The 15,515-nt window shown below is 45.2% G+C and overlaps 1 protein-coding gene across 1 annotated transcript in view; it reads right to left on the reverse strand.

Annotated features, from left to right (window-relative positions):
* DUSP14 (dual specificity phosphatase 14) overlaps positions 1-15,515 on the reverse strand; it is a 39,705-nt gene that overhangs the window by 2,145 nt on the left and 22,045 nt on the right. The window lies entirely within an intron of this gene.

Here is a 15,515-nt window from a genome sequence, read left to right on the forward strand (position 1 = left end):
TTTGCATGTGGGTGGGTATTCTGTTTGTAATAATTGTTTGGATACACTATATTTTTAATATGCTAGTTGTGATAATTTCATGCCAAGTAAAAATGTCCATAATCATATTTTATGTTCCTAAAGTAACAGAATGACTTTCAATCTAGAAAAGTTGTTTTTCAATTTTTCCGAAAATTTCCGTCCCCCCCCCCCAAAAAAGGGGGGAAATCGGGGGGGGGGGAGGTTCCGAGCTTCAAAATTTTCGGAAATTTTACATCTCTATTCCCACCCCTCCCTTTCCAGGCTTTCCACAAGCCAGGCAAAACTGCATTATTCCAGAGAACTTTTCTCTTCAGGCAATAGGGTTGCACTGTACAGAATGATCCACAAGGTTACTGAGATTAATGACTAGGGACTGCAGACTATACAATTGTGTATTGCTGCCTGTAAGCAAATCCTACTATGTAATCTTGCAGCGTTTAATGTGCCATGTTAACACTTATTGCTTTGCTTCAGTTCTGTTTTTCGATTTCTCACTGTTTCCAGGATTCTACAATCCTAAACCTATTGCACTGTTGACTGAATGTCCCGTCCTGTCGACCGTATTGACTCCCTCTGTGTAACTTGCCTTGAGTCCCAGAGAGAAAGGCGGACTATAAATAATGTACATAAATATATAATGTGCGTTGAGCTCCCAGTTCAATTTAATGTATATCCTTCAGTCCAATGTATATCCTTCAGCGGGGCCTGATCAGTGTCTGGCCCGGAGAACTTCTGGGACCTCCGTGTTCCACCACTCAAGAGGTCCACAATGGGCAAAAAGCGGAATGGAAATTTAACTTATGAATGAATGATGAGTGAACTGCACATTAGCCGAGCCGAGGAGAGGGAAGGCTTGAATTGAGGAGGGGGTGGGAATTAGTCCTTTCCTCCTTCACTTTTTCCCTGCTTGAAGTTGGGACTGGAGCTGCTATTAGCCCTGATGAAAAATACAGGTTACTCCTTTTTTTGTAGCAGCTAGAAAGGGTTTCTACCAGGGAAATGCGTGGAGAGTGAGTTAGATGTCCCCTGTGTTATCTCAACAAACGAAGCACAGACTGATAGAAAAAGGGCTTGAGCATATCAAAGTATATTATAACATACAACAATATTAAAGCAGATACTAATACACAAAAGAATGGTAAATTTCAGGTGAAGGTGAACATCTATCAAAATGCAAGTGAATCCGACAAAAACCTCCGGAATGACTCTTCGTTTCGCCTCTTCATCAGAAAAATTCCTATGCTTGTCTAGTTTCATTCACACCACAGTTTGATATATCATATACAAATCTTCTCCTGGTTTTTCTGGTGAAGGCACTTTGCATCATGAACTAAGTCACGCCCGGTGAAACGTTTGTTTTAAGAATGTATTTATGGTAGAAAAACGAGGAGAATATTTTTATATGATATGTCAAACTGTGGTATGAATGAAACTAGACAAGCATAGGAATTTTTCTGATGAAGAGGCGAAACGAAGAGTCATTCTGGAGGTTTTCGTTGGATTCACTTGCATTTTGATAGACGTTCACCTGAAACTTACCATTCTTTTGTGTATTAGTATCTGCTTTAATATTGTTGTATGTTATAATATACTTTGATACGCTCAAGTGCTTTGTTGGAAAATCCTCAACCTGCTACGTTGATGGGTCACCTCATGCTCCTTGGCCAATATGGGCTTTGCTGGGTTCAGTCTTCAAATGCAACAATGGAGAAGGCATGCCCGCAAAGCCAGGGAATTACTTTTAATGTGAGTGGCATCCTTGAGTTTGAGCTCCTGGCTTTAAAAAATGGAAATTAATTGTTGCCTTTTTAGCTGCCAGCCTGCCTCCTAATCAATGGGTGTTCATTGTAAAGTTCAAAAAAAATTACCAGAGGGGGACACCTTTAAAATCATCTCTGACATACCTTGTCCTGTGACTGGTTATTCCCTTCAGAGTTCAATTAATTTGTAAATGCTGTGTGTGTCCCCCCCACAAAAAAACCCCACAAAACACCTAAAATGGTTGCTAATGGGCTTGATTATTAAAAACTTCAGGCTCACTGCACCTTACTGAGCCAAGAAAGGAAGAAAGAAAATGCCAATCCTCTCCGCTGCAAGACTGTGGTTTCCTCTTGTTTCTGTCTTGCGTTGTAAGATTTTAATTCAAACAGCCACAAATACAAGGCTTCAAGGGTCCTCTAGCCCTCCAAAGGAGGAGTCTCAGTAGGTGCATGCAGGGACTCATCCATTGTTCGGCTTCTCTAACAAGCCGGGTTCATTAAAGCAACATCACCATCTGTGGCCGTCCAGCACTACATAAGGATCCAGCGTCACAGGCAGGGTGGAAGCTAAACAAAGCCAGCTATTGAGAAAAAGGTTTTGCTTGAGTTGATGCTGCCTGTGCAGGCCAGTTTTCCATGGTATTAAAAAGATATCATCATGAAACACGGAGAGACAGGATGGACTCCAGGCAGTCAGTCAGGCAGTCAAAACCTTTGTAGGGAGAGAGCAGGGGGTGGCCAAACTGTGGCTCGGGGGCAGCATGTGGCTCTTCAGCAGGGCGGCTGGGGAAGCAAAGGGGAGGCATTCCTCCCCAATTGGTCTTCCCTTCCCCAGCTGGTGTTCCCCTTCCTGGGTAGGCTTGAAGTGGGGGGAGCAGAGAAATAAAGCAACTTTAACTTTAAATGCCTTCTCTAAGCGAAGCCAGCTGACCTGGAGGGCACATTTAAAGTTAAAGTTGCTTTCTTTTCACCTTTCTCCCCCCCATCCTTCCACTTACTCTGTCCCTTCCCCATTTCATTTAATGTTCATGAAAAGCAAATTTGCATATTTTCCAATAAAAACGTGTGTGTGGTCTTTGTCCGTGTCTTGTGGCTCTCAAACATCTGACGTTTATTCCACGTGGCTCTGACAGTAAGCAAGCTTGGCCACCCCTGGCACTGAGGGGCTCCAGTCAGGGAGGAGGTGCTGCCAGCCAGGAGGGTTCCACTTATTCATTTACTTCATTTGCACCCCACCTTTCACCTTTTTCCCCAATGGGGACCAGTGTTCCCTCTAAGCTGAGTTATTGTGAGCTAGCTCACAGTTTTTTAGCCTCCGGCTCACACCTTTTTGTCTTAGCTCAGGGAGGACGGCACCAGAACAAACTAATTTATGCAGCAGCCAAATGGCTCGCTCACAACTTTAATGCCAGGAGCTCACAAAGTAGAATTTTTGCTCACAGGACTCCATCGTTAAAGGGAGCACTGGTGGGGGCCCACAACAGTTTACATAATTCTCCTAATATCCATTTTATCCTCACAACCACCCTGTGAGGTAGGTGAGGTCAAGAGAGTGTGATTGGCCCAAGTTCACCCAGTGACCCTGGACTTCTTTGGAGGTCTCCCATCCAAGTACTAACCGGGGCCAACCCTGCTTAGCTTCTGGGATCTGGCGAGAGCTGACTAGCCTGGGTCGGCCAGGCCAGGGCTTGTGGCAACACCTGGCGAGAGCTCAACAGGAAAGAGAGGTCAGCTGCATTTCGGGACGGGAAGAATGGGAAAGCAAGCCGACAGCTCCTGTCCAGTCCTCTGGGCCCTGTGAACAGATTGTTTCTTTTTGGAATGCACTTTAATTGAAATGGTTTTATGCTGCCTGTTGTCCAAGCATTCCTGAAGCAACGTCACTCGAAGCAACAGCCAGCGGTTGCAATAAAGCCATCAAAAGGAGGAAAATGCTCTAAAAGTTGTTTGCTAAACAACAGTATGAACAGCAGCATACCAAACTGTAAAAACTTGAAAAGCAATTTTAAAAAAGACTGGCAGGAAGGGCAGGAAGAGGGGAGATGAAACCACGTTTGCCTGTTCCCAAAGATCTCAAGAAACAGAATCGTTTGCACCTGGCATCTTCATCTCTGGAGATGCCAAAGCAAACAGGTGGAAGGAAGATGTCCCTGAAATGAGGTGCCACTACAAGGCCCTGCCCCTGGTGGCCCCCCTCTCTCCCTCCCTCAATTCAGAAGATGGACGCATGCAGAACAGGGCCTTTCCTGAAGACTCTAGCTGACAGGCAAGTTCGTATGGGACTGGGAGTCAAGAATCCTGGTTCCCACACCATTGAGGCCTTTCAGGGGAAGAGCCAGCACATTGACCTGTCCAGAAATGAAATGAAACTCAGCAGAGTTCTTATGGAACTTGTTCCCCATGCCCTGCTTCAGTCAGCGATCTTGCTACAATGTTCTAGCCTGGATGCACACTTTCTGAACAGTCTTTACCAGCAGCTCCAACTGGGGACACTGTTCAGTCTTTCAGCCCCAATGAGATTACTCTGTGCATGTCCATAAGAATTCAAAGGAGTTCACCCAATGCGTTCCTGGGTGAGTTACTGTTCTGAAGTTAGAATCATAGAATCACAGGCCATCTAGCCCAACCCCCTGCTCAATGCAGGATCAGCCTAGGACTTGCCACCTCCTCACACTGCAGCCAAATGCTCAGCTTGTTCGATCACATTCCAAAGCATAGACACAATAGAAAACAATCGCTGCTGTAGAGTCTGCTTAGAAGAAGGCAGTTCTTATGAAGAATGTGCTGACTCAGCATTAAACAAATCAAGGTTTGGACAAGATAGGGCCAAGAGGGTTTTGTTTGTAATTTCCATTCTGCATAGTCATGTGCTAAGCTGTTTCTCATCTCCTAAGAACATGAGAGAAGCCAATGCTGAACCAGGCCAATGGCCCATCCAGTCAAACACTCTGTCACACAGAGGCCAGAAATACCAGGTGCCACCAGGAGGTCCAGCAGTGGGGCCAGGACACTAGATGCCATCCCACTGTTGCCCCCCCCCAAGCACCAAGAATATCGAGCATCACTTGCCCCAGACCAATAGCCACTGATGGACCTCTGCTCCATATGTTTATCCAATTCCCTCTTGAAGCCGTCCATGCTTGTAGCCGCCACCTCCTGTGGCAGTGAATTCCATGTGTTAATCACTCTTTGGGTGAAGAAATACTTCCTTTTATCCGTTCTAACCCAACTGTTCAGCAATTTCATGGAGTGCCCATGAGTTCTAGTATTGTGAGAAAGGGAGAAAAGTACTTCTTTCTCTACCTGCTCTATCCCATGTATAGTAAATCTCCTGCAGTGTGAAAAAACGTAATTTTGGCTTTGATGCCTGTGGGGCTTCCGATATTCCTGTCCTGTTTGATCTACTCTGGAGTTTGTGTGCCCATGCCAAAGCAAGCTATAGTTGTGTAGAAAGCCATGGTGTCCAATCACAACATTTTGGGAAGATGGTATCCAGCAAATACGTTGGACCTCTCTTTCCACAAAGCTGTCCTTTAACATTATCCATCTAACCACTGGTTATAAATTTGCTATTTGGTTTCTACCTTAAAGATAACAAAGATAATTTTCTTCCTTCTTCAACACTACAGTTTGACGTCACTCAAACAGATTGGCCATAGGCTTGGGACAGGGGAAAAAGAGAGAGACGCTTAGTCACACAACGCATCATTACTTTCTGGAATTTGCCAACCCAGTTTTGGTGATGGTCACTGGCATTCCCTTAAAAGGAGGTTAGACAAGTTAATGGAGGGGAGAGGTTAGAATAGCGTCAGGCTAGAATAGGCTAGAATAGCGTCAGGCTCAGTATGCATTTTATGGTTCGCCTGCCATAGAGGAAGGAGGAGGAGGAAAGGGGTGTGAAAACCTAAATACTTTCGCTTTCCTAAATGCTTTGATGCACCAGACACTGTGTCGCAGAGACCTGTAGTTCTGCTTTATTGCTGTAGAGGGGTATGTGTTTATTGGGGGGGGGGTAGTCAACTGTTATTTCTGGCGGACAAATGCCATGGGGTGATTGGGTCCTGATCTTTAGTGCCTTTGCTTGAATACAGTATATCTGCAATCTTCATGCCTTCACCTTCAGTTCTAACACAGGTAGTGTCCAGTCAGGTATCTATCAATGTCTCAATAAATGTATCTGTCTTCGAAGTGAATGGTATTGGGACTGATTGAACCAGGATTCTGACTAATAGCTACATTGAACCTATGGGTTCAGAGGCAGTGTACCACAGTCTTGGCTGTTCACTGTTGGAAATAGGATACGGGACTAGATTGAGCTTGTCTGATCCAATAAAGTTTTTGTGTTTTTAGCATCTAAATAGGCAGGACTGCTCTGCTTGCAAAACATTCTTCAGTGAAAATCTGAATTCTCAACCCGTAGAAATCTATAGGTTCAAGACCTGTTGCATCATAGTGTGTTTATATGTCCCTGTCGGCATCCCTGCCGACCTCCTAAAAAGTAAGTTGGATTGGTGGTCAGAACCATTCACCTTAATTGATAACTTTGGGATACTTCCTGATTCTTGGCTAACTTCTATTGTTGTAAGGTAAAGGTAAAGGTTCCCTTGCTCGAAAGCCAGTCGAATCCGACTCTAGGGTGGCGGTGCTCATCTCCGTTTCAAAGCCGAAGAGCCAGCGCTGTCCGAAGACGTTTCCGTGGTCATGTGGCTGGCATGACTAAACGCCAAGGCGCACGGAACGCCGTTACCTTCCCACCGAAGTGGTCCCTATTTATCTACTTGCAATTTCTTGCTTTCGAACTGCTAGGTTGGCAGTACCAGTTTTTTATTGTACCAGTTTTTAAAAAAGGTAACCCAAATCTGACAAAGTGTGTGTGCACACAAAAGCTCACACCTTGAATAAAATTTTGTTGATCTTAAAGGACCCACTGGGACTCTAACTTTGTTCTGTTGCTTCAGACCAACACGGCTGCCCGCTTGGATCTATCTTTATGTAGCTTTTTTCCTTAATGGTAACTGGATGGCCCAGGCTAGCCTGATTTGATCAGATCTCAGAAGCTAAGCAGGTGCACTTGGATGGGAGACCACCAAGGAAGTCCAGGGTTGCTACGCAGAGGCAGGCCATGGCACTCCACCTCTGAACGTTTCTTGCTTTGAAAACCGGATGGGGTCATCATAAATCGGCTGTGACTTGCTGGCACTTTGCACCACAACCACCAATTGTGAATGTGGCTTTCTCCACGCTGCGGAGTGAGTGCTACAGAACAGAAAATGTGAACTGGGCTCTGAACTACGGGGTATTTTCTGGATCCATTCTCCTCCTCCTCACTTCCTTCTTTTCTGTTGCTACTCTGGTTATGGTTGGGTGGGGGTGGGAGGCTTCCAGGCTGTTTATAGTGCAGTGCGCCAAACAAAATGTAATAAAATTTAATTATGAACAACCTTGGCTAACTGAGGCAAGCAAGTGCTGAAAAGGCTGCCCAATGGCAAACAGCGCCAGCCAAGCTGGGAAGGTTTATTTGTGGAAACTGTCCCAAAACGTTTTGCCTGTTGGAAAGACATGTGCTCAGCAAAGGACAACAGGACAGCTTTGTTCAACCAAGCCAACTTTTCAGAGTTGGACACCCCGGTAAATCACTCGATTCACCTCTCTGCTGGATTTATGGATGTTTGATTCTTCTGGCTGCTAAAGGTGTGAACAGCTCCCCTCAGAAAGCCTTGCATTGGAGTGCTGTGGAAACTGTGTTTGTGTAGCTCATTCACATGTGCAGGTTATCTCCGGGTGCTGCAAGCATCAAGGGAGTGAAAGTACATGTGTGCCTTGGACCCAAGGAAACATGGTATTGAGGATGTCCATCAAACTGGTAAGAGGATGTTGGTCAAGTGTAACAGCTTCAGGAGCAAGGAGATTGTTCACTGGATGATAATGCAGACAGTGCAAATATGCAGATATTAATGGTGCTTGTGCTGCCCCCAGCCAGCGTTTAAGAGTAGTTGCACCTGGGAATTGGAGTCCACAGTTAGGGGTCCCAGAAGCTTCCCTCTGACTGGCTCATAAAAGTAATTTCCTGAGCTCAGAGGCGCAAAGATAGGAGTTTTATTGTTCTTTTCCGTTTCTTTGTCCATCAACCCTTACTGCAAGGAGAGGGGAAGCCCATCTCTCTTCTCACCACAGCCATAGGATTGACCTAGATCAGAAAGATCTGACACACTCTATCCAGCTATCAGCTCGATTGTGAGTAAACGATCTACTGAATGCATGTGAAGTTTATTTAAGCCCTCTTCAGTGGCTGTGCGTTGACTCACACCTGGAAAGCATTTGCCTCAGCTGAAGCTCACGCTAGACAGGACAGTGCTCCCATTTTACAGGGGAGGAACTGAGGCAGAGAGTGACTTAGAAACTTCCAAATAAATGGCAACTTGGCTGGGATTTAAGGTGCTTCTTGAGACAGGCTATTCCTATCCTGTTTTTCTCCTCAATGGGGACCAAAAGTGGTTTACAACAACCTTGAGAAGTAGGTCAAGTGAGAGAAAATGCCCCCCCCGTCACCCAGCAAACTTCCATGGGGGGGATTCAAAATTCAGTCTCCCAGAGCATAAGCAGCTGGTTCTGTGTGTAACACAAAAATATTCTGACCTGCTCTTTCTTTCTTTCTCTCTCTCTCTCTCTTCCCCAGCATGTAAAAAGTAATCCAACCTGAGCCTTTTCCTTGGTATGCAGATTAAAAAAAAATTAATATATGACAAAGCTTTTAGAGCTACAATTTCTAGTGCGCTCCTAAGCAGAATTGCACCTTTCTACGTCTGCCCATGTGGTTCAGGTGGTGTGATCCCGCAGGTCAAAATTTAACCTGGCTCTGTGCGAACTGGATGGCTGATGCAGCAGTGACTATAGCTGGAGCTGCATAAAAGTCAAGGGTCATAAGGGTTGTAGTTATTCGCAGGGGATGCATTTGAACAGGTGCTGGTTCCACAGCAAGGTTTCCACATCCAGAAACAACCCCTGCATGGTTTCAAGCTGTGATGGCAGATCAAGTTGCTTGGTTACCTTCAGCATCTTTTTGTTTCCTTCCAGTAAAGGTAAGCAGAAGCCACAATTCCATGTCAAAGTTTTTTCCCCTCCCCTGCTTAGAAACCTTGTTGTATTTATTCAGAGTTCAGCTTTCAGTGCTAGGAGCCAACTCTGTTCAAAGCTTCCTTGATATTTCCCTGCCCTTTTGAAGTCTGTTGGTTTTAAGAGCCGCTGTGCTCCAGACCTAAAATGCGTAACTAATAAATGCCTTCTTCTTAGCTCAGAAGCCAGGAGATTCTTAAGTGCCTGAGTTGCATCAAAACTAATGGCAGTCTTTGGAAATCAATGACACTTGGGCGGCACAGAGCCTGGTTTACGCACAAGTGAAGCAAACTGCAGCGCAGAGCCTTCGATTAAGAGGGGCCCAGAAATATCAAAAAATCGCTAAGGACCATTTAGGGGTGGTTCCAGGGGGGGGCTCTTTCCCTGACCTGGATGGCCCAACCCAGCCCGCTCTTGTCAGGTCCGGGACGCTAAACTGGGTCAGCCCTGGTTGGGACTTCGATGGGAGACCACCAAGGCAGTCCAGGGTTCCTACACAGAGTCCGCAAGAGGCCAACTGCCTCCAGATGCCTCTTGCCTTGAAAACCCCACCGGGGGGGGGGGTCACCATGAATCAGCTGCGACTTAATGGCACTTTGCACATGCACATCCATGGGGCCTCTTAAACATAGGGCCTCAGCCTGTCTTTCTCTCTGACCCTGTCAGTTTCCAGATGTTGCCTTGGTACTTTTTACAACAGCCCTGTAGACGAATTCTTTTACTTTAACAGGGGTCATTTCCTGCAGGAGTGCACAGGAGCGGAGCTCCGGCAGTAAACAGCCCAGGGGGCAGGCACATGCAACAAACCCCACCCCTGCTCCCGGCAGCCCCGGGCCACAAGGAGCAAGAAGCAGCCAGGTAAGTTGCAGAGCCCCCCCCCATAGATAGCACTCCAGAAGAGTCCAGTGGCACCTTTAAGGCCAAGGTTTGTTCAGGTACAAGCTCTCCCTCCTCTGTGAGGGCAGATGTGCGCACCCCCCCCAGCTAGCAATCCAAAACAGTCCAGTGGAGCCTGAGCGGTGGGTGTTGCCTTCTGACACACTTCCGGTGATGTCAGGGGGTATGGCATATGCAGATAAGTTATGCTAATGTTATGCTAATGAGCTCATGCACCTCTTTTTCTGCAAAATGACCCCTGATTAAGAATAAGAATAGCATTAACAAATTGATAGCATTAATAGTGCCAGTACAAGTAGCAGGACCTTTATCCTAACTTTCCTCTAAAGAACTCATAATTGTGTATGAGATTCTCCCTGGTTTTTATTTAAAAATTCCTCAAGTTTTGCTGTAACAGTTCCTCCTAAGAGTATACTGTGTGCCTGCACTGAATATACTAGATGAACAACAATTACACGTAAGTGCTACCTGTTTTTTGTTATCCCCACTAAAACCCTGCGAGGTAGATTCAGTTGGGAGTGATTGACTTTTAAGTTCTCCATCAAGCTTTGTGGCTGAACGATTTGAAGCTGACTTTCCCCCAGTCCTCCTAGTCTGGCAACTGCTTGTTGTGTCATTTATTAATATTAATCCCCATATTGCAGACACAATGGCGGACCGAGAGCAGGAAAACACCTAGCAAATTCATGGCTTGGATCATCTTTAAATGGGGGGGGGGCGGTTCCCAACTCCCACTAGACAGTGTCTCAGAACTGCTAAAGCCACCCCCAAACTGCTTGCCAGTGTTCAAAAGCAACAGTAAATTGCTTTCCTAAAAGGAGGGGGGGGGGAGTGCTGATTTGCATCATTCATGCCTTGTATGTGCCCCTTCATCCCAGTAATTGCAGTATAATTGGTTTGCAATGCTTCAAGAATGCATTTAAAACCAGCTACAGGGTCACACAAAGCATTAAAAAGGAATATGAAATATGATATGTAATAATTTAACTATGAAGCCAAGAGTTAATAACACAGCCTAGGAAAATGGTAGTACTGAAGACAGCCCAAAAGGGGGAGAGCTGGGGGAAGAAATAAATTGTGTGTCCACCCCCCCAATAACCTGAATTTAACTCCACTGACTTTTCTCTGGCAGCGTTTTACGAGAATGGAAAAACAATAGCTCTCCCTTAAAGAAAGTGTGTCTTAAGTATAAGTTTCTAGTCCTCAAGAACAGGGGTCATTTCCTGCAGGAGCACACAGGGGCGGAGCTCCAGCAGTAAAGAGCCCAGGGGGCGGGCACATGCAACAAGCCCTGCCCCCTGTTAGCAGCAGCCCTCAGTCAGAGCAAGAAGCAGCCAGGTAAGTGGCAGTGCCCCCCCCGGCCCCCCGGTCCAAAACAGTCCAGTGGCACCTTTAAGACCAAGTTTTATTCAGGTACAAACTCTCCCTCCTCTGCAGGACAGATCTGTACGTTTCCCCCCCCCCTCCCAATAGCTAGCAATCCAAAACAGTCCAGTGGAGCCTGAGCGGTGGGTGTTGCTTTCTAACACACTTCCGGTGATGCCAGGGGGTGTGGCATATGCAAATAAGTTATGCTAATAAGTTATTCTAATGAGCTCATGCACCTCTTTTTCTAAGAAATGACCCCTGCTCAAGAAACACATTTTTGTTTCAGTTAAGATAGATTAAGGTGGGTAGCTGTGTTGGTCTGTAGCAGCAGCACACAGTTTGAGTCCAGTGCACTGGCACCTTTGAGACCAACAAGATATAAGCTTCCGTGTGCATGCACACTTCTTCAGACACAAAAGCATATATGCCTTGAAAAAACTTTGTTGGTCTTAACGGTGCCACTGCACTGAAACATTCGTTCTGCTTTCTCAATTAAGTTTCTATCCCCCCCCCCCCAATATTCTCCCCCCCCCCCCCCCATCAGCCTTTTTAGTACCACAGGCCACCTGTTCTCCACAGGACCCTTCATTATCTGTCTTCCTGACCGGAAAGATGTCTGTGATCAGGGGTTAGGCATCTTGTCAGCACTTTGAAAATATCTGTGATTTAGATGCCTCAGTCCAGACAGGAAATAAAACTAGAATGTCACAAAGCGATGCCCGGAATGTTTGCTTCTTGAGGTGTGTGTACCCATGGAATTAAAAATAAAATAAAATTGGAAAATGTTTTAAAATTAGTTTCACTGTTTTCCTGCCAATGAAAATAATTCTTTCTCTAACCTCTTTATGGAAGTTGGTAACCCAGGTATAAGGTGAATAAACTTTGGGAAACTGATGGAGTCGGGTCTTCCAGCCATTGTTCATAGTGAGGAAAGAGAAGTTGTGAAACTGCTTTGGCATGCATTTTCTGGCTTTTGAGAGAACGAGAAAGGGTCCTTCCTACACAGAGCGGAAGAGCTAATTCTAGCACAATTACCCTGCTTTGTCAACCAGTGTGGGCGCATTTGTTGCAAACCCTAGCTGTTTTCGTTTTTCCCCTCCAACTCAGCTTATTCTGAAATCAGTGCGTTTGGGAAGCTTTTAGTGCATTTTGGGTTCTGATGTGCCAATGATCTCATTTTTAAGCTTGGCATTGCCGTGAATTAATTGCTGGAAGTGGAGCTACTGATTTTAGTTGGACTGTCATGGCTTCAAGGAGGGCGGGGGAGTTCTGCAAGCATGCTAAGGACACGCTGCATCTTTGCAAAACTACAAGTCCTCTCCCCCCTGCCGCCGTTTTTTGCAATGAAGGAGCCGTGGCCACTGAGGAGACTGAAAGTGCATGGAGCACTCTCTTAATGCTGCTCCGATGGGACCTTTTGATTCAATGAGCAAGGTGTCAGAATCGGACCTTTGCCCGGGTCATTGGGCCGCCATCATCTTTGTAACTGTGGCTCTCTGATGTACATAGTTACTGCTTTGCTCACTGTCCCCCTCCCCGCTTGTAGTTCCCAAGTTCCTGTTTAGCACCTGCTGGCCCAAGTTCCCGTTTAGCACCTGCTGGCATTGTATCAATCTGTCTGCAAGGTCCTCCTCTGACATTCTTGCGGGAAGGGCGATTGAGACATGTCTGTGTGACCCTTAGATTAGCTGCGCCTGAAACTCTGTGAAAGGAAACATCCTCCGCATAGGTCAGAGAGAACTTTCGCTATCTCATGGCCTTCGAGAGAGACTCAAAAGATAACATTCTCACCATCTTAACTGAACTGCATTAACCTGTCTTAACCTGTCTATGCACTATGTAATCATGACGTCTCCCGCTTTGTAATATTCCTCAGCTCTGTCAAAGAGGGTTTTTAAAACTTTTTTTAAACTAGTTCTGTCAAAGAATTTGACCTTACAGCAACTTTCCTGATTTCACAATGAAGCTTGTAAAAGGACTTATTGCGTCTCAGAGTTCCTGCCAGGCTGACACAAGGTCATAGTTTTGGGTCAGGAAATTGCTGGATATTTGTGGGCAGAGCCTGAGGAGGGCGGGGTTTGGAGCTTAAGGGGGTCGTGGAGGTCAAGCCTGGGCCCTGCAGCATATTTCCAAGGGAACACGAGCGCCCCCCCCCACTCTTTAATTCCTTGGTGAGAGAAAGATGGGGCATGGATAGGGTTCCCAACCTCCAGGTGGCACCTGGAGATCTCCCACTATTACAACTTATCTCAAGACGATCAAGATCTATTCCCTGGAAAAAATGGCTGCTTTGGAGGGTGGGCTCTATACCATAATACCCCTGCTAAGGTCCCCCCTCTTCACACATCTGCAGGTATTTCCCAACCCAGAAATGACAACCCTAGACCTGAACAGAATAAATACAGGACAGCAATGAACACCAAATGCATTTCTTCACAGAATGCCCACTGTGAACTAGAATAATTTGACTTTAAAATAGCTGTTTCTAGGGCCTATAATCAGAATTTTTTTTAAAAAAAAAAATATTAACATGGTGAAGGTGAAAGCAATATTGCCCACCCTTAGCCCTGGGAAAGGAACAGGCTGGTTAAACTTCGATATCAGATACATGCAGACATACCTCTTAACTGATTGAAATGAAAATTTCTGGAAAAGCTTTGCTTTCCATTCTGATATTTATTGATTCATTATATCTTGAAAATTTTCTTTAATATGTGAATGAACTTAACTAATTTTCCTGCAAATAGTATTTTATGGTCAAATGCTGCCACGGTCCCATAGCCTCATTTTGTATGGTGGTCTAGTATTTACTTGCCAACTTCCAGGGTTTTTCGGCATTCATAAGAACTAGTAAGTTGTCACTTTAAAATGAGACATAGGCCCCTTTCACATTACTGTTCTGGTGTTGGCCCATTTCTGAATAAAGTGATACAGGGACGGGAGTTTCATACTGCAAATTTCATCCTACTAATGAGCCATTTCTGAAGTGCTCTGGCCATTTGAAACAGTGCTGCTTTTCCCCCCTGCTCTTTTTTGCCGCACAGTCTTTCTTGCAGGGTTTATTTTTACCCGTTCTCGGTTGAGCGCTATAGCGTTAAACCAAAATTGCCCTTCAGTGATGTTATTGTCCATGTAACAACAGCTGTAGGCATCTCAATGGTGCTGCTGCAGCACTGAAATCCTATTTTGGTCTAATGCTATAGCGCTCAACTTAGAACACTTTTTAAAAAGTTCAAGAAAGACCATGCGGTGAAAAAGGGGCAGGGAAGCGCACATTGTCTACGGTTCTGATGAGAGTGTTACCTTTTGTTCTTGCCTGAAAGTTGGATTCTGCCCTGATGTTTTCTATAGACTCCACCCTGCGCAGATGGGGTTTTTTCTTCATCCCTCTAAAAAATTTGCTTCATGACATCAGGTATTTCCCAATCCAGAAATGGCAACGTTAGCTATGATGCGGGGCAGGCGATGGCAAACCACCTCTGATCCTCTCTTGCCTTGAAAACCCTGGGGGGGGGGGGGGTTTCACCATAAGTCAACTGTGACTTGATGGCAAAAAAAGAGTACAAAAGCTCTTGGGTGGATTTCCCCCCCTCCCTCTGTTTGCATGAAGAGGTGGGAGTGTATAACTGAGGTAAGGAGCCCAGTCTTTTCCATACTGACACTGAAGCCAAAGGTGTTAAGTCCGATGCTTAACAAAATAGTCAGAGAGTGATTTCAGCAAAACTCAGGTTTATTTCAGCTCGACGATCACTTCTCTAACACGGTACAACTTCTGATAGCCCGAACAGCTTTTCCATTGCAGCTGTTCGGTATTTAAACATTCCGGGCTAATGTAGCCACGCCTACTATACAATTGTCAACCTATCAGGTTGAGTGCATAAGGGACCAATCAGAGTCTTTCCCGCTTATATACATTTGAACCTGATTGGTCGCATTAGTCTTGGACTTCAATCCCTGTTCAAGACGAAGCTTAACATTGCTTCCTTATGAGATGTTTCACATTACATCTTAACGTATTCATGGCAGCTTCTGAATATATTACAAAAGGACTCTCTGCCCCAGGGCATGAATTCTGAAAACTGGTGAAAATTATCCTCTTTTTAACAGGCTTTTATTGAGTATGGGTGGTTTCTACATTTTTGCACTGCTGTATCTCTAATGGCTTTTATGTTTTTGCTTTTATTTTATGAAATGCATATGAATACTTTAAATAAATGCCTGTATTTTTCTCACAGGAATTGGAAGAAAACTTGGCAATATATTTGTATGGTATGTATGATGCTAGTTGCTGGAGAGAAGCTTAGACCTTTTTAAGAACTGTGCTACAATTTTTTTTTGTGGTATGGATGGAAGAGC

This window comes from Gekko japonicus, unplaced genomic scaffold, assembly GCF_001447785.1.
Source record: "Gekko japonicus isolate JY-2015 unplaced genomic scaffold, Gekko_japonicus_V1.1 scaffold734, whole genome shotgun sequence".
Classification (NCBI taxonomy): Eukaryota; Metazoa; Chordata; class Lepidosauria; order Squamata; family Gekkonidae; genus Gekko; species Gekko japonicus.